At 35.8% G+C, this 23,833-nt stretch overlaps 1 pseudogene; it reads left to right on the top strand.

Annotated features, from left to right (window-relative positions):
• Positions 1-49: 49 nt before the first annotated feature.
• Positions 50-22,948, top strand: LOC115514997 (annotated as a pseudogene).
• The last annotated feature ends 885 nt before the right edge of the window (positions 22,949-23,833 follow it).

Below are 23,833 nucleotides of genomic sequence, written 5' to 3'. Positions count from 1 at the left end.
CGCCGTGTATCCAGGTGACCCAACGCTCGATGGACACAGGACCCTCCCGATGGCCCGGGTGGCTGCGAAGTTCCCTTGGGGTGAAGTTGGTCCTGGGCCTCAGCAGGTCAGGCCAGAGGACTTACTTATTGCTTAATAGACAACTGTCAGGGCAACAGGGGTGGGACAAAAAGAAACTCCCTTGCTCCACTGCAACGCTTATGACCAATATAAAGGCTAAAAGTAAGGTTTTTCAGTTCAGTCACTGGACATTTATTTAAATTGAATAAAGGCCTTAGGGACCATTTCCTTTCAGGCTCCAAATTTCATCTCTTCCGGTCCCTATTGCTTTTCTTTAACCCAGAATTTCTGCAAGTTTTTCTGCTACCCCCAGATTCAAATGACAGCTCCTTCCTGGTCTCCTGTCTGTGTTTTATGGTCTGAGGTTCTCACAGTGTTTGAGAGCTCCTCACTGGGTCTTTATGGGACTCACACGATGTCTTCCCGCTTACTCAGTGGCTGGGAGTACTGCTGACATTAGTGTGCTCTGAGGTCACAGTGCCACTTGTCCCCTCCCAGGTGGGACAGTCCTGCTAACCAGGGACTTCTGGAAGGACCACTGGGCATTCATGCAGGTGAAAACCCTTGGTTTATATTTGATACCTAATTTAAGAGTATGCTGCACATAAAATGTTTTGCACAGTTTTTGTCTTCCAGGATGCATCTACTACACGAAGTGAGGAACTCATGTACTTTGTGTTTCTGAATGTCACCAAGATGTGTTTACCATCTCAGAAAATCCCATCACTGATATATGGTAGTGTCCCCAGGACAATACCAATACGTATCTGTCACATTGATGGTGACTCTGGGAATAGGTTCAGGCTTCTATTTTGCCTTCATTTTGTCTACTAAATCTAGGCAAACTACTAAATGTAGTTTTACCCAAGCATTTACATAATGAAATGTACATTTTTTTACATAGATTACTTTTTTCCTTTTTTATTTTATACTTAAGCCATTATATTGATTTTTAAATACTATGTTGAAGTTAAGTGATATTATTTATGGATTTCCTTTCAATCAAATAAAGGAGGTGTTGTTCCTACCAGGATTGATTGAGAACATCTGGCCAAATTGTGCCCAAGTAAATGGATAACTCTCAATATTTTCCATCTTCTTTCTGTTAATATTAGTACTAAAAAACTCTACAGTTGTTGGTTTTCTTTTTGTTTGTTTGTTTGTTTCTTTATTGTGGAATTGCAAAATAGAGTCTGGCCCAAGCCTTGAGAATAAGACTATGATCTCTGCTGTCAACTACTTGTGTGATTCAACACAGGGGAAAAATACAAAATTATTTAACCAAAATTAAGATAGAGAACCAGGGTTATCAGAGCAATTTTTTAGAAATAAACCTAATTGAGGGGCGCCTGGGTGGCTCAGTCGGTTGAGCAACCGACTTTGACTCAGGTCATGATCTCATGAACGTGAGTTCAAGCCCCAAGTCGGGCTCTGTGCTGACAGCCCAGAGCCTGGAGCCTGCTTTGGATTCTGTGACTCCCTCTCTCTCTGCCCCTCCCCCACTCATGCTCTGTCTCTGTCTCAAAAATAAATAAACATTAAAAAAATTAAAAAAAAAAGAAACCTAATTGAGTACAATTTACACAAAATAAATGCACCCATGCTATATTTTTAAAAAATTTAAACTCTCATTTGACAATTACCCCAATTAACATATAGTCCATCACTCCCCCAAAGTTTCCTTCCTCTCACAGTAATTTCCCTAACCTCCACCCCTAGAAGAGATAGTCACTGATCTGATTTCTGCCACTATAGATTATTTTAGCTAATCACAAATTTCATAGAAATGGAATAATAAATCATTCTTTTCTTCACTTAGCACAATATTTTGGAGGTATAGCGATGTTGTTATTTATGTCAGTAATACATTCCTTTTCATTGCTGAATACTATTACATGGATATATCACAATTTGTTTACACATTCACCGGAAGTACGTTTGGATTGTTCCAGTTTTTAGCTATTAAAAATAAAGCTGCTATGAATATTTGAATACATTTAGAAGGACATATATTTATATTTCTTAATTCCAAAGAGAGATATTACTGGGCTTCCTTGTGGGTATGAAACGGTTTACAATACGGTTATATCATTTTAAACTCCCCCAATTATGTATGAGAGTTCCAGATGCTCTGCATGGGTACCAACACCTAATGGCATTTAATTTTACCTTCTCTAGAGGTTGCATAGTGGTATCTTAATGACATCATCATTTGCATTTCTCTGATGATGCTGAAAATGTTTTGATGGGCTTATTTGGCATTTATATTACTTTTTTTGTGAAATGTCTGATCAGATCTTTTGTTCATTTATCCTAATTATTTTATTTTTTACATTATTGTTAAGTTGTAAGATTTAAATATATATTCTGGAGAAAAGTCCTTTGTCTAATACACTTTATACAGTGCCTACTATTCTCAGTCCATAGCTTGACTTTTCAATTTCTTGACTAATGTTGGAGGAGGTCATCAAGAGGACATGACTGCTAGTTGACCTGTAAGCTGGACCCACACAACCAGAGGCTCCTCACCTCCTCCCCTGTCCTTGCAATGTGCATTCTGCCTGCCTTCCCAGCACTAAAGCTGCCTCAAGGACACAGCCTAGAGAGAGCAATGTGTTGTTGAGAACATCTGGACAGTATACATGCCTGAGTCTAGTGAAGCCTCTATACAAATTTAAGATTCTGACAGGTGGATGTGGAGATCTACTTAAGGCTGCCCAAGACAAGCTTCATATGTGAGTTCCCTTGCTCATTAAACTGACTGCCTTCTGATCGTGGATTACTCTGCCTTTCTTCTGTCACTCCTTACCCTCTTTGTATGGGTGCCAGTTTGCAAACCAACAACCGCTTTCAAAGAACAGAATTGTTTAATTGTGATTAAGTCCAGTTGATTAAGATCTTCCATTTATGCTTAATACTTTTTGGGCCCCTTTTCAGAAATCTTAGCTTACTTCAAAATTGTGAACATGACCTTCTCTATTTTTTCCTTGAGATTTTGTAATCTTAGCTACTACATTTGGATATATGATTTATTTCAATAAATTTTGGTGTTTGCTATGAAGTAATACACTTAAGGTAAGAACTTTCTTTTTTCTGAGCAGATATCCATTCATTTTAGCACCATTTGTTCAGAAAGAAATAATTTCTGCATCTGATTACCTTGTCACTTTTTTCAGAAGTTGATCATATGTAGGTCTATTTTTAGATTCTCTAAATATATATATATATATATATGCCAATATATATATTGCTATATATATATATATATATATATATATGCCAAAATCACAGTTTTATTACTGTAGCTTTATAGGAGCCTTAAAGTTAGGTAGTTAGGTAGGTAAAGTTAGGTAGTGTAAATCTGACAATTTTGTTGTGCAAAATGAAACTCTTGACTATTCTAGGTCCTTTGCATTTCCATATACTTTGTAAGTAGCTCCTGAATTTCTACTCCCTAAAAAATAATGTCATAGGGAGGTTTGGTTGAAATATATAAATTTTGGAGGAACTGATATTTTAGCAATATTGAGCCTTCCAATCCATTAATATAGCATGTCTTCACTTACATCTTTGATATTCTAAGCAGTGCTCTGTAGATTTCAATATATGTCTTCAACATACTTCCTAAAATGTATCTCTCATTGTTTTGTGTTTTGCTATTATAAACAGTATTTTTAAATTTAATTTTTCATGCTAATAGTAATACTATTGATTTTGGTTGTATACACTGGATTCTGCAAAGTTGTTAAAATCACTTCAAGTAGCCCATAGGTAGGTTCCTTAGTATATTCTATGTATAGGATCATGTTATCCTCAAATACAGTGTTACTTCTTCCTTTTTAGTCTATGTGCCTTTTACATTTTTTCTTGCCATATTGCACTGGCTATGACTTCAATATAAAATTGAATAGCAGTGGTAAGAGTAGACATTTTGGCCTAGTTTCCAATCAGAGGGAAAAGCAGTCATTCATTGACCATTAACATGATGCCTACAGGTTTCAAACGTGCTTATTATGAAGTTTCAGGAAGCTCCCTTCTTTTGTTAAGAGTTTTTGTAACAAAAGCATATTAAATTTGGGCAATGCTTTTTGTGTATCTATTTAGATAAACATAATTTATTTCTTTATTTGGCTAATATGGTGAATTATAGTGACTGATATTCAAATGTTAAGCAAATTCACAGTCCTGGCATAAACCCCAATTTGTCACGATGTATCCCTTTATACATTTCTGGTTTATGTTTATTAATATTTAGTTAGTATTTTTATGTCTGCTCATGAGGGATATTAGTCTATAGTAATTTTTTTTAATAATATTTAAATCTGGTTTCAAAAAGCTAGTCTTATATAATCAGTTGGAATATGGTTCTTCTGAAAGAATTTGTGTAGAATTTGCATAATTTCTTCCCTAAATATTTGACAGACTGGTGAAACCATCTGGGCCTATAGTTTTCTTTTGGGGAGAGTTTTTTTTTTTTTTTTAAGAATAAAATAGAATGATTCAGATTTTCTATCCTTTATCAGTATTATATAATTATCTTATCAGTGTTATAAATTTTATTTGGTAATTTTTAACTTTTAAGGAATTTATCTAAGTTGTCAGATTTGTTGGCATAGTTATTCATAATATTTCTTTATTCTCCATTTAATGCCTGTAGGATTGACATTGATGACAACTTTTCCCTAATATTAGGTTTTTGTGTCTCCTCCATTTTTTATATCAGGATTTTTTACAGAGGCTTTTTAATTATATTCATTCTTTCAAAGAATCAGCTTTCGGTTTCATTGATTTGCTTCTATTATCTGTTTTCTGTTTTTATTGATTTATCCATATATCTTTAAGTTTTCCTTCCTTCTACTCATTTTAGGTTTACTTCACTCTTTGTTTTAGCTTCTAATTGTGGAAGCTTAAATCATTGATTGTAGACATCTCTTCTTATATAATTTATGTAACTATTATAACACCTCACAAATTTGGAATTTAAAAATATTAACTTAATTCAAAATCTTTTGTGCATGACTTCTTATTTGACCTGTGTGTTATTTTGAAGTGTTTTGTTGCTATGGTCTCAATGGTTGTGTCTCCCCAAGATTCTTTGTTGAATGAAATCCTAATGCCCAAAGTGATGATATTAGAAGGTGGGGCCTTTAGGAGGAGATTAGGTTATGAGGATGGGGTCTTATGAATGGAATTAGTGCTTTTATAAAAGAGACTCTAGTGGGGCGCCTGGGTGGCTCAGTAGGTTGAGTGTCTGACTTCGGCTCAGGTCATGATCTCACAGTTCGTGGGCTCAAGCTCCGCGTCGGGCTCTGTGCTGACAGCTTGGAGCCTGGAGCCTGCTTTGGATTCTGTGTCTCCTTCTCTCTCTGTTCCTCTCCTGCTTATGCTCTGTCTCTGTCTCTGTCTCTGTCTCTCTCTCAAAAATAAATAAAAATTAAAAAAAATTAAAAAAAAAAAAGAGAGTCTCCAGAGAGACTTCCAGAGAGACTCTCCAGAGAGTCTCTGTTCTTTTATGTAAGGACACAGCAAAAGTAGGACCCCTGTGAACCAGAAAGTGGGTTCTCATCAGCTGCTAAATGTGCCAGGGCCTTGATCTTGCACTTGTCAGTCTCTAAAACTGTGAGATATAAATTTATGTTTTCTATAAATCACCCATTCTATGGTATTTTGTTATCGCAGCCCAAATGGATTAAGATAGTTTTTAATATCCATTTTTTTAGATCTTAATAGGTTTCTTATTGTTATTAGTTTCTAATTTAATTATCTTAGGGTCAGAGAATGTATTATTTCAATATTATTAAGTGTACTGAGACTTGCTTTTTATTCTATCACATGATCTATCTTAGTGAAAGTTCCATATTCAATTGAAATAATGATATTCTGCTCTTCTTAGATAGAATACTTTATAAAAATTAAATGGAATTGGTTGACAGCAGCATTGTTCTTTATACTTATTCATTAGCTGTTTATTTGTTCTATCAATTACTAAGAGATAAATGTTGAAATCTTCAACTATAGTTTTTTATATTTGTTTCACGTTTCAGATCTTGCATTAGTTTTCTATTGCTTCATAACAAATTACCCCCACATTTAGAAGTTTAAAATACTAAACATTTAGTATCCTTTTATTACTTTTAATCAGGAATTCAGAACCATTTATTTGGGTGGTTCTCTTCATTTGGGTGGGTCTCTTGTGAGGTTTCCAGCAGGACATTAGTCAAGGCTATCGTTAACTGCAGGCTGTAATAGGCTGGAAGATCCACTTCCAAAATGGTTACCAACAGGCTTCAAATCTTTGCCATATGTGTTTCACCACAGGGCTGTTTATAATTTGGCAGTTGGCTTACCCTAAAGTATGTTGTCTGAGGGAGAGAGAGAGAGAGAGATAAGGAGGTACGTACGTTACCATTTATGACCTAGTTGCAGAAGTCACACACCATCTCTTCTGACAAATGTTGTTCATTAGAAGCAGTTTAATAAGTACAGATCTTACTCACAGGATAGACAATTAGTATCCACCTTTTGAAAATGAGATATCAAAAATGTGGGGGTATATTTTAAAAACCATCTCTTTTAGAGTTCATAGACCCAATTCCGATGTGAGCAGGGGATCCCTCACACACAACACCAAGCAAAAATTCAACTCAATTCTGACACTGTCTACATGAAGATAGCATGAGAATCCAGAGGTTAAGAGTTCAGTCCTACAAGACTTCCTCTCAAATCCCCACCACCCTTCAGATTCCAGGTGCAAACCTCAAGCTGTTACTTGTGCTTCTAAATGACTAGCTACAAATGAATTTCCAAGGACCTACTCTTCAAATTAACTTGCTAATGCAGCTCACAGAACTCAGGGAAACATGCACATTTATCAGTTCATTAAAGGATATGATAAAGGATATGAATCCACAGCCAGATAAAGAGATAGGGCAAGTTCCCAAACAAAAGATCTTCTATCCTCATGGAACTTGGAGCATGGCTTGGTGGCAGGCTAGCATGTGACATGTGACATGCGTGGGTGTTCTGGTTCCCCAAGCATGGAAGTTCTTTGAAAAAGGACCCAAAAGCAGTCCTTTTGGCTTTTTATAGAGGCTTCATTACATAGTCATGATTGGCTAAGTCATTGGTTATTGACTAATTCAACCTCCAGCCAGAGGTTGCAGGTAGGGAGAATGGGACTGAAATTTCCAACCCATTTAATTACATGGTTGGTCCTCCTGGCAAACAGCCCCCACCTTTAGGTGGGCTCCAAAGGTCACCTTCATGAATAACAAGACACCTTTATTGGCCTTATCATAGGAAATGCAAAGGGTTTTAGGAGGTGTGAGCCAGGAACCATGGACAAGACCAACTATATATATAAGAAATATATATTTGGTCATTGAGATGACAAAATATATTTCTAATAAGTCACATACAATACCATAATTCTTTAAGATTTTTTTCATGTAATATAAAATTCTGCTATTAGTATATACGCATTAGTATTGTTACGTCTTCTTCAAAATCTTATATTTTATCACTATTAAATGTTTATTTATCTCTATTAAAGTTTTTTTCTGCTAAAATCAGTTTCCTATTGTTCATATGTCCATTCCATATGTCTGATAATTAAGATTTGTTTGACATATTTTCCACTCTTTACTTTTCAATCTGAGTGTTTGTGTATACAGGATATCTCTTATAGCCAACATGTAACTGAATCTTGCTTTTTCATCTAGACTGATAATTTTTGTCTTCTTTTTGGAGTGTTTAGAAATACATTGTCCAGTGCAGTAATTACTAGCCACATATAGCTTTTTAAATTTAAATAAATTAAAATAAAATAAAAAATTCAGGTCTTCAGTCATGATAGCCACAGTTCAAGTGTTCAAAAGCCACTTGTGGACAATATAGATTCTATGTAGACAAGGGACATTTCTCTTGTAACTAAAAGATCTATCATATAATTCTGGTTTAGCCACTTTACACTTAATATAATTATTGATATAAATGGGTCAAGTCTACTTCTTTTACATATTTTCTATTTGTTCCATTTGTTCTTTATTCTTTTTCTTTTTCTTCTTTATTTTTGAATAATTACTGTTTAGTATTCTATTTTTATCTGCACTATTGTACACATACATTATATATAATATGTATACATATATATATTGTATACATATACATTGTTATAAATAACATATTATAATCAGAACATACAGGGGCACCTGGGTGACTCAGTCAGTTAAATGTCTGACTTCAGCTCAGGTCAGGATCTCACATTCTTTGGGTTCAAGCCCTGCACTAGGCTCTGTGCTGACAGCTAAGAGTCTGGAGCCTGCTTTGGATTCTGTGTCTCCCTCTCTCTTTCTCTCTGCTCCTCTCCCATTCACTTTGTCTCTCTCTCTCTCTCTCCCCCTCAAAAATAAAATAAACATTAAAACAAATCACAGTATACATCATTATAAATGATATACACATACATGTATTGTACTTATATGAATATAATATGAGACTAACTTACTATCATACTTTCACATTGTATCACTTCGTATATTACATAAGAATGTTAAAATATGTTTTATTTTTCCTCTTCTGCCCTTTTACTGTTATTGTTTATATATTATTTTTCTTTATGTTATAATCCCCACAATAGTTCTTATTTTCTATAATAATAAATTATCTTTTGGTGAGAAATTATCCTAGCTTTTGTTTGATTAAAAGTTTTTACTTAGCCTTTATTCTTAATATAGAAATCTAGCTTGCCAGGTTGTTTTGTTCTGTAGCATTTTAAAGACATTTCATTGTCTTCTGGATTGCATAATTTCTGACAAGAAGTCCGCAGTTTTTCTTATCTTTCTCCAGTTCTATTCTGGCTGATTTAAGATTATTGTGTAATGCTTTTCATAACAGAATATGCAAAAGGGACCCTGACCTAAAAATCATTAAGTGGTGGTAGCTTAAATCACTCCACAACATACCTGATGGTCCACTGTAACATGAGATGTTCACACCCAGATAGGTGACTCATGATTCCCAAATGCAATGAAAGCATGTGGAATTTCAAGGCCATATTTTATTTTTGAAGGTTTCAGCTGTCTTGCTTGTGTGTGGTAGGTAAATTTATTATTTTTTAAATAAAATCATTTCTGTTTGATCATGACTTCTTATCAAATGTTTTAAAATCCCCCCAAATTATTGTGTAACCCCTCATTTGCATAAATTTTATTATGTGTTTTTGTGTAGATTTCTTTGATATTTATCTTGCTTTAAGGATCATTGAGTTTCTTGGACATGTCAACTTAGAGTTTTCTTAAAATTGGGGAAAGTTTAATTTCTTCAACAACCTTTTGTCTCCCTCCTCTATTTTTCATATCAGTTCTCATTCTATTTATTTTTAAAAAATTATTTTTTCTCTCTTTACTTCCATTTATTTTCTATTTAACAAATTACTATAGATGGGGTGACTTATAAACAACATATTATTTCTCACAGTTCTGGGGTCTGAGAAGTCTAAGAACAAAATTCTGGCAGCCTCAGTGTCTGGTAAGAATCTAATTCCTGGTTCATAGACTACATGACAGACAGGCAAGAAAGCTCTTTGGACTCTCTTTTACAAGGACACTAATCTCATTGATGAGGACTCTACCCTTTTGACCTAATCACCTCCCAAAGGCACCACTTCCAAATATTACCACATTAGGGATTAGGTTTCATCATACAAATTTGGGGGGGACATAAACATTCAGTCCATAACACTAGGTGTATTTATCTTTTCTTCTGCAGTATCTGTTTTCAAACCTATTTAGTATATGTTTTATATATTTTTTCAATATAGAAATTCTATTAGTTTAAATTTTTATGGTTTCCTTTTCTTCATGTGTCCAATTTTAACTCTTTGAAAATATTTACAATGGGAGTTTTGAAGTTCTTACCTGCTTATTCATACATCACTGTCACTTCTATTTCTGTTATCATATTTTTTTCTGATTATGGATCATATTTTTCTGTTTCTTTGTGTGTCCACTAAGTCTTGGCCAATTGTTAAAATTATAAAGTATGAATTTTATGCTGTCGAGTATCTGGACTTTGTTATCTTTCTTTGAATAATAATGATTTTTGTTTTATGGATTAATTGCTTCTTAACCTTGTGGCTAAGATCAAGTGTTTTTGGATTAGCATGATCTTTTAAGTGCTACTTTTAAAGCTTTGTTAGGGAATCACTAATGTAGCCTTTACTGTAGGTTTATTTTAGCTCTCCAAGTAAAATATGACTCCTCTAGGAGTCTGAATTATAAAACTATTAAATCATATTTTTTCAACTTCAACTCCTTCATAATTCTATGATTTTCAACTTTGCATAAGAAGTTTGCTATTTAGTAAAAAATGTGGGACCTCAACATTTTAGTCTATGTAGGACCTCCACACAGATTCCTGGAGGTTTATCTCTCAAAATTACCATCCTCCAGCACTCTGATTCACAAATTTAAGTTGCCTCCCTAAACTCTGATCTCTGTCTCAACAGTTCAATAAAACTTCTGTGCTTTGTTTAGGTTTTTCTCTCCCTGTACTATAGTCTGAGATACAGTCTCCAGAGAGAAAGCTGGGTCAACCACTGGAACCATCTATAGTGTTCTCTTTTCTCAGAGCATATAGATTTATACTACCTATCATCTAATATCTTAAAACAACATTTTTGTATTTCCCCAGCATTCTAGTTGTTTATATATAGTAAGTTTAGTATGGATTAGTCCATCGTGGCTATCAGTACAAGTCTCAAAGTTGTAATTTCAAATAATAATAAAAAAAAAACTAGACACATATATAATGATAATTCATCATAGTGACTTAAGAAATGTAATGAACTGGAACAATTTTGAGAATTATAGCCTGAGACTACTCTATTACTTTTCATATTAATCATATGGCCTTTAAAATACCTCACAGTGTACTCACTTCAGCAGTACATATACTAAAATACATCGCAGTGTTTAATTTTTTTTCAAATTATACTTTAAAAGCTCCTCACAAGCTGTACTGTAGGAAATATGACAAAATCAAAACCAGAAAAAAAACATATTGTGGCTAATCCAATTAATCTTTTTATTAAACTATAGATTATGTTGAATTATTTATTATTGACATTATAAATAATGGGTAAGTCTAGCACTATTTATGAACAAACTAGGGACAAATTTACCAAAATGCATTATCTAAGCAATCACAAAATACTGGATTGGCAATAAATGTGGGACCATTTTATACTAGAAAGCAGTATTAAAGGTCAGAAAATTAAAGAGTTGATTAGCAAGGCAGAAAATTTCCTACCCCACCAAAGAAAGGGTATCTTGTGTATACAATTTAAAAACTGACTTAAAAAGAAATGTGTAAGTGACAACAGCATAGATCTGTTAAGAACAAAGTATACTTCATGATAACATTATTAATACTTATTCTAAAAAGAGAAAGAAACTTAGAAATACTGTTTCATAGTTCACCTTAGAAAAAATTAATTCAGATCACTAAAGTATATAGAAGTAAACTTCAGAGTTTTGAAAAACTCTCAATCTATTATAGGAGCAAAATAATATAGATAAGCTATTAAAAATGAATTACATGGTGGATACATAATTTTAATGAGAATTATGTATGATTTTTAAGTGATTTCTATTTAAAAAGGACAAGATATGAAAATGTAAATTCCTGGATAATTGCCACACAAAAACATGTGATCTGTGGAAAAGAGAATGGAATAAGAGAAACCAACCCCACGAGCTACTCAAAAAATACAATTCTATTATGTGGAATGTCTATAGCTCTACCTAGGAAAGGATATTGTTTATTTGTTAAGATTTTAAGATGTAGAAAAATTATAACAATTGAAATTTTAAAAACAGAAAAACATTGAAATGGAAAAACATTTTTAATATATAGGAACAAATTAAGTCAAAAACATCTATGAAGAAAGGATTCCTATAATCCATATAAGTTTATGTTTTTTTAATTAAAACTCTACAGGGAATCAGATTTTTCAGAGTCCAGAGTGCTAACCATTACACTATAGAACCAGGGAATCAGATTTTTCAAATGCAGAATTTTAGACCAAATATGAATTTTAAAATTTTGACCTAATATTAGATATTCAATTCTACTCAAAACCTCATTTAAAATAGATTAAAAGTAGTTCAACCACTCTTTAGAGGCTGAGAAAATTGATATCTATCTGTACTTAAGAAGACACTGAGGGGCGCCTGGGTGGCTCAGTTGGTTAAGGGTCTGAGTTCAGCTCAGGTCATGATCTCGTGGTCCGTGAGTTAGAGCCCCGCATTGCGCTCTGTGCCGACAGCTCAGACCCTGGAGCCTGCTTCAGATTCTGTGTCTCCCCTCTCTCTCTGCCCCGCCCCCATTTGTGCTCTGTCTCTCTCTCTCAAAAATAAACATTAAAAAAAAGTTTAAAAAAAAAAGACAATAAAGAGTTCCTGAAGAGATGTTAAAAAAAAAAAAAAGACACTGAAAGGTTTTTTTATTTTTTTTTAATATTTATTTTGGAGAGAGACAGAGCACAAGCAGGGGAGGGGCAGAGAGAGAGGGAGGCACAGAATCTGAAACAGGCTCCAGGCCCTGAGCTGTCAGCACAGGGCTCAAAGTAGGGCTTTAACTCAGGGACCGCGAGATCATGACCTGAGCTGAAGTAGGTCTCTAAACAGACTGAGCCACCCATAGGCACCCCGACACTGAAAGTTCTTAAGCTGGGAAGTAACATGATCAGATCTCTGTTTTTAATAAACAGTTCTATCAGCATGGATGGTTGATTGCTGTAAGTATGATGAATATGGAAAGTAGAAGCAAACGAACCTTATAACCAGTGTCATTCATGCGTTCATTCATTCATTTATTCATTCTTACAATAAATCATGATAGTATGCTGTAAGCTGGAAACTAGACACTCTGGCTACTACAGAAAACACGAAGATAAGGTCCTGCTCTCATAGCACTTACATTCCAGTGGGGAAACAAATAATAAATTAGTAAAAAATTTGAAGTGAGCCATTACAAATTGTTATAGCACTTATGAAGAAAATAAACAAGGTGATAGAACAGTAACTACAAGGTGAGGTTTTCTTTAAATAGATGTCAGCAAACCCTCTCTGAGAAGGTGACACTTAAGCTGAGATGTGACAGAACACAGGACTCCAATGAATTCAGTGTCAGTAGGGAGGAGAGAAAATGTTTTGGAGATGTTTGAGAGAGTGAATTAGCAAAACTTGCTAACCAACCGGATATGGGGATTTAAGGATTATTCTAGAGTTTCAGGTTGGAGCAACTGGCTGTCTGGCAGTATTCATAACTGAGAAAAGAGATACAGGAAGACCGCCAGGTGTGAGTTAGATATGCTGAGGTAATTGCCCTTGGAAATATCCAGTTGGTTATTTTTAGTTCTTCTGAAGGGACGTCAGCTATCTCATGTAGAGACCACACAGTCAAGGGAATAGATTTCTCCATGCAGTTGAGGAATGGGTGTGGAGGGAATAATAAGACATAAATAGCCTAGAAGCAAGTGTAAGCATACAAAATAATGTACTACATGCTCGTTTGCACCATAAATTAATGAGAAGACAAAAGGAGTATTCAGCTATAAGGCCTAGACAGTGGGCTGAGCATTTGGAAAAAAAATAACATTTAGTTAGATCTTCACTAAATGCCATACATAAAATCCCAAATGAATTTAAGGATTAAATGTAAAAAAAAATTGACAATTTTAAAAAGTGGCAAATGATACAGTAAGGAAGATATATATGAATGTACTGTGGAAATAAACATGGTTGTGTTATATACCAAAAACAATCAGCCAGAAAATGAGAATCTATTCAAACTCATTGTGAAAAATTCTATCTAGAAATCAGTGTAAGAAGAAATGCATACAACTCATATGTGAAACAACATTTCCAAAACTCAGAATAACCTAAAAAGGAGACAAAAGGGTTTTAGCTTGGTCTCTTGGCAGATGAGAATTCCACCAATGAACCACCCAGGCACGTAGCATGCCCTTGGAGAAGAATATTCAACATTATAAAGAATCATTCCAAATTAATTTATAAATGTAATGCCATTCTGTAAGGAATATTTATCTTTTTTTCCCTCGCTCTCTTTTTTAACTTGTGTTTGGGGATGCCAGCCATTATTTTATGCTTGGTAGGAGGAGCCTTGTTGCCCAATACAGAAGACAAAAACCTTTCTGAAAACTGATGTGGGCAAGACTGTTAAGCATTGCCACCCAGGTGCTCCCACCATATCAGGCCTTCCAACCTGCAGGTAATGATAGAAAGAAGCAAAGACAAGTTCAAATGCATTGTGGTGGCAATGGGGGTGTCACATTTGGTCAATAGCATTAATGCCAGCACTCACTCTTTCAGTTCACTCAACTGACACTGATCGAGGGCCTTCCTATATGTTAGACATTGTTTTTAGTGCTGGAGATACTGTTGTCAACAAAACAGACTAAGGTGTTTGTTTTTCTATAACCTTAAGACTGTTATTCTGGGGAAGGAGAGCAGATAAAAATATTAACCGTGATGATTATGTACATCACCCATTAGGTAGTAAATGCAGCAAAGCAGGGAGATGGGCTAGGGCTGTGAATGAGCACCTGGGGTGGGCCTCAGCGAAAATGTGACATGTGAAGAGATATTTGTCTTAGTCTTATGTCTCTAGAAAACAGACTGTAAAGGAAACGTGTTTTTGCTGGCATTTTATTGGGAAATACAATCCCAGGGAAGAAGGAACACTGGGAAAATGAAGTAAAACAGAAGATGAGATAGGACAAACTAAGACAGAGCATTATTGAGCTGGACACAGCTTTATGGCACAATGAGTACTCAGTTATATGAGGCATGTTCAGAGACATCACATGAAACTACCCTGCATCAATATGAGGGAGAAGGGAGAAGAATTTGTCCACTCTCTCCCATCCCCGTCACGTCAAACTTCATCATTTAGGAAGCAGCCCCTCACACTTCTTTGTTGCACATGTGTGAATGCTGAGTAAAATGGAGAACTACTGCCAATGTCTTGAAGGTCAACTACAATAGGGAATCTCAAAACAGGAGGCAAGAGGAAGGTTAGACCTGTACATTAAAGAGAGATGAGGAGGGGTGTTTGGGTGGCTCAGTCCATTGAGCGTCCAACTTCAGCTCTGCTCACGATCTCATCAGTCGTGAGTTCGAACCAGGTCAGGCTCTGTGCTGACAGTTCAGAGCCTGGAGCCTGCTTTGGATTCTGTGTCTCCCTCTCTGCCCCTCCCCACTCCTGCTCTGTCTCTCTCTCTCTCTCTCTCTTTCTCTCAAAAATAAATAAACATTAAAAAAAAGAGGGATGAGAAGTAGCAGACACAGTGGGAACATCAATCTAAAGCAAAGCAGCTGCCACAGCAACAACTGGCTCCGTGCCTACAGGCAGAGCAAGCCACTACTATAGGTAGAAAACAGGTCGTGTGTGTGATCTGAACGTGGTGGATAAACAGAAGCCAATGCCAACTCTTGAAGATGGTAAGGGACTGAAGAAGAGGTGGGCAAAGTGGTAGGAGACAGGTTGGTAATGATAGGGCCAGATCATTTTAAAGACATTGGTTTTACTTTGAGTTAAAGGGGCAGCTATTGCTATATTACATTTTTAAAAGATGACTCTGGTTGCGGTGCTGAAAACAGACTGTCAAGGGGCACCCTGGTGGCTCAGTTGGTTAAGCGCTGACTTGATTGCAGCTCAGGCCATGATCTGGGCTTGGCACTGATGGCATGGAGCCTGCTTGGGATTCTCTCTCTCCCTTTCTCTCTGCCCCTCCCAGGCTCATGCTCTCTTTCTCTCTCTCTCTCAAAAATACATAAACAGACTTAAAAGAAAGAAAACAAATGGTCAAGAGAACATGTAGGTACAAGGTGATCACTTAGCAGGCCACTGCAGAAATCCAGAATTTGTGGTGGTGGCTTGAACCAGAGGAGTAGCAGAGGAGAAAAGAAATAAAAGATTCTGTACATATTTTAAAGATGGAGCCTACAGGGGGGAGCCTGGGTGGCTCAGTTGGTTGAGCGTCCGACTTCAACTCAGATCATGTACTCAGGGATTGTGAGTTCGAGCCCCACGTCAGGCTCTGTGCTGACAGCTCGGAGCCTGGAGCCTGCTTTGGATCCTGTGTCTCTTTCTCTCTCTGTTGCTCCCCTGCTTTCTCTCTCTCTCTCTCTCAAAAATAAATAAAGATTAAAAAAAATTTTTTTAAAGATGAAGCCCACAGGGTTTCCTCACTTTACACTTTAACAAAATTAAATTTCCAGTGGATTAAGAAGCTGTTAAAACTGTTCAAAATAAAGTCACAAACACATTAGAAGGAACCATAGTTAGAAGTAGGGAAGCATTCTTAACATCCCCAAATTCAAAAGCCGTAAGCAATGTCAACATTAAATAAATAAAATGATCAGATAAGCAACAGAAAAGTAGAAAACACATGTTCACGTATATGAGAAAAAAGTTTAGTACCTAAAATCTATAAAATATTTAGAAGTCAAGAAGAGAAAGGTGAACAATGCAACAGAAAAAAAGGGCAAAGGATATGTAGAGAATATTGGCAAAACAGGAAATGCAAATAAGGATACACTTATAAAAAGGCATATAACTTTGTCGGCTTGTATGGAAGCAACAATTACATGCCAGTTTTCCTCCATCAGGTTGGCAAAAAAGAAGTTGAAACATTCAAGAATTGAACAAAGCATGATATAGGGAGCTCATACACTGTCCGTGAAAGCATGTCATTGACCAATATGTTGAGAAGCATAAATTGATAATATAAAGTATAAAATAGCTATCATCTCACCCCAGAAAATCCACTTGGTACTTATTTTAGGGAAATATTCTCATTTCACTAACAAAAGTGACCAAAAAAGACTAGATAAACCCATGTAGTATATACACCAGTAAAAGGATAAAATATATCCATATGTCCTGACAGAAATATATCTAATATATAACTTAACAAAAAAGGAAGTTGACTGAGAAATATAAAAGATGACATTTGTATGATAAAAGGGTGTGATGATAATCTAAGTAGAAGTTTTCTATGTCCCCACAGCTATGAGGGTCTAGTTACCTAATATAGTCATTATTAGATAACTCTGACATTAAAATAGTCTATTTTATTTTATTTTTTAAATTAATTTGATTTATTTATTTTGAGAGAGACAGAGACAGCATGAGTGGAGGAGGGAGAGAGAGAAAAGAGGGAGACAGAGAATCCCAAGCAGTCTCTGTACTGTCAGCATGGAACTGGATACAGGGCTTTAATACACACACTGTGAGATCATGACCGGAACCAAACTAAGAGTTGCCACTGACTGAGCCAGCCAGGTGCCCTAAAATAGTCTATTTTAATAGCTCAATTTTAAAATAAGTTCCAGACCCTCTTGCACTGTTGGTGGGAATGCAAACTGGTACAGCCACTCTGGAAAAGTGTGGAGGTTCCTCAAAAAATTAAAGATAGAACTACCCTATGACCAAGCAATAGCACTACTAGGAATTTACCCAAGGGATACAGAAGTGCTAATGCATAGGAGCACATGTACCCCAATGTTTATAGCAACACTTTCAACAATAGCCAAATTATGGAAAGAGCCCTAAATGTCCATCAACTGATGAAAGGATAAAATGTGGTTTATATATACAATGGAATACTACTTGGCAATGAGAAAGAATGAAATCATGCCATTTGCAGCAATGTGGATGGAACTGAAAGGTATTATTCTGAGTGAAATAAATCAGTCAGAGAAGGACAGATATAATATGTTTTCACTCATATGTGGATCTTGAGAAACTTAATGAAGACCATGGGGGAAGGCAAGGGGAAAAAATAGTTACAAACAGAGAGGAAAGGAGGCAAACCACAAGAGACTCTTAAATACAGAGAACAAACTGAGGGTGGACAGGGGTTTGGGGGAGAGGCAAAATAGATGATGGGCATTGAGGAGGGCACCTGTTGGGATGAGCACTGGATGCTGTATGTAAGCCAATTTGACAATAAATTATGTTTTAAAAAATTATTTAATTTAATTTAATTTAATAATTTAGTTTAGTTTAAAATTTAAACAAATAAAATAAAATTAGTTCCTGGACTTAAGTGAAATATCTATCCTTGCATATCAAACAAAATTATTTGTCAGTCAGTGTCTTACTGATTATTAGCTACTACTTCAAATAAGAGAATAAAAATGCAATATAAATCAATTGCAATATATAAATGAAAATCATGCAAAATTTGTAACACTGTATGAAGTCCATTAAAGTGATTTGGGGAACTGTACAAGTCACAGACCAGACTTTTCAAAATTAGCAATTTTTAATAAGAGAAGATGAAGAACCATAGTAACAAAATGAAGGCTTTAAACAAAATGGTTTTAAGATCGAAATGTTTAGCAGAGATTGCATACATGAGCAAAAGTGTTCTGCTTTCAGACTCTGCTACAAAAATCAAATGTGAAATAACTGATTTCATATCATGTTTTTATATAATTTTGTCAGTAAAAACTTACAGGAAAACACTCTCAATTCATTCTTTAGTAGATCCAAAATAATAGCAGGTAAAATGATACTTCTTTTTTGGATAAAAATCAGAGAAATTTCCATTTTTTAAATTTTAGTCTTATTTTCAAGATAAAATGACAAGAAATGCCTTTCCCTTCTATCTAAATGACACTTGTCTGTTTTGTAAAGAATTTATATGATGTGACATTTAGTACAAATTATTCTAAATCCATAGACAAAGTGTTCAAATGTCTTGGTGCAGTTTTAAGATTTGATAACTTCAGATGCATAGATTCTACAAATCTACCCCCCAAAAACATTTGAAAGTTTATTTACTTACATTTACAGTATATGCATGTAATTTTGTGAATCATAAGTTTTTAATTTTATTCTAGTCTTTCTCATTAAAGATGGGAAACAATGACAAAAAAGAATTTAATACTTATTATTAAAATTCTCAAACAAAATAAATGTAAAGAAATTGAAATAATTAAACTTTTAAATGATGTGTTTTATAAACTTGTAATACTTCTGATGTTACTAAAGCTTAAAACTACTTTCCTATATACGAAATCAATGTACAGAAATCAGTTGCATTTCTATACACCAATAATGTAGCAGCAGAAAGAGAAATCAAGAAATTAATCCCATTTACAGCTGCACCAAGACCCATAAAATACCTAGAAATAAATCTAACCCAAGATGTAAAAGATCTGTATGCTGAAACTATAGAAAACTTATGAAAGAAATTGAAGAAGTCACAAAGAAATGGAAAAACATCCCATGCTCATGGATTGGAAGAACAAATATTGTTAAAATGTCAATACTACCCAAAGCAATCTACACATTCAATGCAATCCCAATCAAAATTGCACCGGCATTCTTCTCAAAGCTAGAACAAACAATCCTAATATTTGTATGGGAACACAAAGGACCCCAAATAGCCAAAGTAACGTTGAAAAAGAATACCAAAGCGGGAAGTATCACCACAGACTTTAGCCTCTTCCACAAAGTTGTAATCATCAAGACAGTATGGTATTGGCACAAAAACAGACATATAGACCAGTGGAATAGAAAAGAGAACCCAGAATTGGACCCACAAATGTATGGCCAACTAATCTTTGACAAAACAGGAAAGAGTATCCAATGGAAACAAGACAGTCTCTTTAGCAAATGGTTCTGGGAGAACTAGACAGCAGCATGAAGAAGAATGAAACTGGACCACTGTCTTACACAATACACAAAAATAAATTCACAATGGATGAAGGACCTAAATGTGAGACAGGAAACCATCAAACCCTAGAGAAGAAAACAGGCAACAACCTCTTTGACCTCAGCTGCAGCAATTTCTTGCTCGACACGTCTCCAAAGGCAAGGGAAATAAAAGCAAAAATGAACTATTGAGACCTCATCAAGATAAAAAGCTTCTGCACTGCAAAGGAAACAGTCAACAAAACTAAAAGGCAACCGATGGAATGGGAGAAGATATTTGCAAATGACATATCGGATAAAGGGTTAGTATCCAAAATCCATAAAGAACTTACCAAACTCAACATCAGAAAAACAAATAATCCACTAAAGAAATGGGTAGAAGACATGAATAGACACTTTTCCAAAGAAGACATCCAGATGGCCAACAGACACATGAAAAGATGCTCAACATCACTTATCATCAGGGAAATACAAATCAAAACCACATTTAGATACCACCTCATACCAGTCAGAGTGGCTAAAATTAACAACTCAGGAAACAACACATGCTGGTGAGGATGTGGAGAAACGGGAACTTTCTTGCACGGTTGGTGGGACTGCAAACTGGTGCAGTTGCTCTGGAAAACAGTGTAGAGGTTCCTAAAAAATTAAAAAGAAAACTACCCTATGACCCAGCAATAGCACTACTGGAAATTTATCCAAAGGATACAAGAGTGCTGATTCATAAGGGTACATGTACCCCAATGTTTATAGCAGCACTTACAATACCCAAATCATGGAAAGAGCCTAAATGTCATGGAAAGAGCCTAAATGTCAACTGATGAATGGATAAAGAAGATATAGTTTATATATACAATGTAATACTACGTGGCAATGAGAAAGAATGAAATCCTGCCATTTGCAACAACATGGATGGAACTGGAGGGTATTATGGTAAGTGAAATAAGTCAGTTGGAGAAAGACAGATATCATATATTTTCACTCATATGTAGAACTTGAGAAACTTAACAGAAAACCATGGGGGAAGGGAAGGGGAAAAATAGTTTCAAACAGAGAGGGAGGCAAACCACAAGAGACTCTTAAATACAGAGAACAAACTGAGGGTTGATGGGGGATGGGTGGAAATGGGTAATGGGCATTGAGGAGGGCACTTTTGGGATGAGCACTGGGTGTTGTATGTAAGTGATGAATCATGGGAATCTGCCCCCAAAACCAAGAGCACACTGTATACACTGTATGTTGGCCAACTTGACAATAAATTATATTAAAAAACAAAACAAAACAAAACTACTTACCTGTGTATGTGTGCATAGGCATATATCCTAGACCTATAATAGATAAAATAAAAGACTTTTTTTAAAGATTTTATTTTTAAGTAATGTCTATACCCAATGTGGGGCTCAAATTCACCACCCCTAGATCAAGAGTCTCATGCTCTACTAACTGAGTCAGCCAGGACACTGAAAATAAGACTTCTAACAGGTGTTTAAAAAAAGAAAAAGCAAGTCCTCAGAACCTACTGAAATAGACATACAGACCATGTTTCTTGAAGAAAGAATCAAATAGTAAATATACCAATTCTTCTCAAAATTAATCAATGCCAGTTAAAATCCTAGAATTATTTATTTGTTTATAGTTTATTTATTTATTTTGAGAAAGAGAGACAGAGAGAGCAAGCAGGGGAGGGGCAGAAAGAAAGGGGGTCAGAGAGAATTGTAAGCAGCCTCTATGCTGTCAGCATAGGTCCTGATACAGAGCTTGAACCCACGAACGGTGAGATCATGACCTGAGCTGAAACCAAGAGTCAGTGGTTTAACCAACTGAGCCACCCAGGTGCCGCAATCCTATAATTATTTATGAAATCTTAAAAGCTGAGTCTTATTAAAGAAAAAATTTATTCTGACACGTGTTAAGGATGGAAATTAAGACTTTATTCAAGATGAATTACTGCAGGGCACCTAGGTGGCTCAGTCGATTAAGCGTTCAACTCTTGATTTCAGCTCAGATCATGATCTCACAGTTCGTGAGTTCAAGCCCTACATTGGGCTCCATGCTGACAGTGCAGAACCTGCTTGGGATTCTTTCTGCCCATCCCCTGCTCACAGGCTCTCTCATTCTCTCTCTCAAGAATAAGTTAATTTAAAAAAAAAATCTTTAAAAGGGGAGATTACTGCAATGGTGGGTTTGCAGCAGCTAAGAGAGCTCAGTCTCAACTCTGAATACCATAAGAACAAGTGGATTTATAGGGACAAGGTAGTCAATGGATGGAAAATTACTAAGAGGAGATATCAAGAGAAGGCAGATTCTGGCTAAAAAGACTTAATAGGATTCTTTCTGAAGGCCAGGGTGATTAGATATTGAGGTTAGACAAGGGTGGCAGTGGAGAATTTGATCTGATATCCCAGGCGATCAGATACTAAGTATATGAGGTCTCTCTACACTGACTTAGCAGGATTCTTGCTAAAACCCAACTCTGCAGAGATGGTGAAAGATGCCCAAGGTCAAGGCCTAGTCCAAAAGGGGGCTCAGAAGAGCCTGACCAAATCTTGGTCAAGGAAAGTGTGTTTCACACTCTAACATTCTTCCAGAAGGAAGAAAAAAAAATGGCTTACGAGAAGCCAAAACAAAATTTGATTTGAAACAAAAAAAGAAGATCCAGGACTGCACTCGGGCACAGCAGGACACCTCTCAGCCAGCCTCCACCAGCTTCTCATATCCTAGCTAACACCCAACGTACCTTCATCACAAGCAAGCCAGACGGGATGCACTAAGGTCTGATAAGAGAGATCATTAAGGTCTTCATGCAAAAGAGATTCCATATCATGAACATAATGTTCCTTTGGGTCTCTGAGGAACACCTGAAGCAGTACTATATTGATCCCATTCTTCCTGGAGCTGGTGAAGTACATGAACTAAAGCCTGGTTGTGGCCGTGGTGGTGGTGGGCCTGGGAATGAAGTTGGGTGACTAATGTAGCAGATTCTCAGTCAGGGAACTTCTGTATTTAAGTTGTCAGGGACATCATTCATGGTAGTGACTCAGTAAAAAGTCCTGAAGAAGAAATCAGCCTATGGTTTAAGCCTTAAGAATTGATCAACTACATGTCTTGTTCTTACGACGGGATCCATAAATAAGAGGTAGACAAAGCAGCTGTCTCCTTGGGCACAATATGATGTGCCACTGGATACAGCTCTTCATTACACTAACTTGAAGGCAACAGGATCGATGATCCTTTTCTGAACCATATTTACTTTAAAAACTTTTAGAAGCTGGGGGCTCCTAGCTGGCTCAGTTGGTGGGGCATGCAAGGCTTGATATCAGGGTTGTGAGTTCAAGTCACATGTTGGGTATAGAGATTACTTAAGAAAATGAAATATTAGGGGCGCCTGGGTGGCTCAGTTAAGTGTACGACTTTGGCTCAGGTCACGATCTCAGGTTTCATGGGTTCAAGCCCCATGTCGACAGCTCTGAGCCTGGAACCAGCTTCGGAGTCTGTGTCTCCCACTGTCTCGGCCCCTCCCTCACTCACACTCTGTCTCTCTCTCTCAAAAATAAATCAATAAATGTTTTAAAAAATTTATAAAAAATAATAAAATCTTAATAAAAAACTTTTGGAAACTGGAGAAAAGAAGAAGAAAGAGAAGGGGAAGGTGAAGGGAGAGGAAAAGAAGATGAAAAAGAACAACCACAACCACCACCACAAGCAGGAAAGATATTAACACTTCAGCAATGGGGAAATAAATCAATTGAATAGTGTATATTTAGATGTATAAATATTCATGAATTAGTGGAGAAAGAATGGTACTGTGACCATTGACTATCAATTAAGAAAAAAAACGAAATTAGGTTAGTACTGCATACCTTACATAAAAATAAGTACCATATGGATTCAAATTTTAGTAAAGCACTTGAAAAAAGCACTTGAACAAAAGCACTTGAAAAGTATAAATAAAAAATATGAGAGAATATGTTAAGAGTACAGAGGTTTGAAAGTTCTTCCTGAACAAGTCAGAAGGCTT

This window comes from Lynx canadensis, chromosome B2, assembly GCF_007474595.2.
Source record: "Lynx canadensis isolate LIC74 chromosome B2, mLynCan4.pri.v2, whole genome shotgun sequence".
NCBI lineage: Eukaryota > Metazoa > Chordata > Mammalia > Carnivora > Felidae > Lynx > Lynx canadensis.
This window is presented reverse-complemented; position numbering and strand designations above follow the sequence as displayed.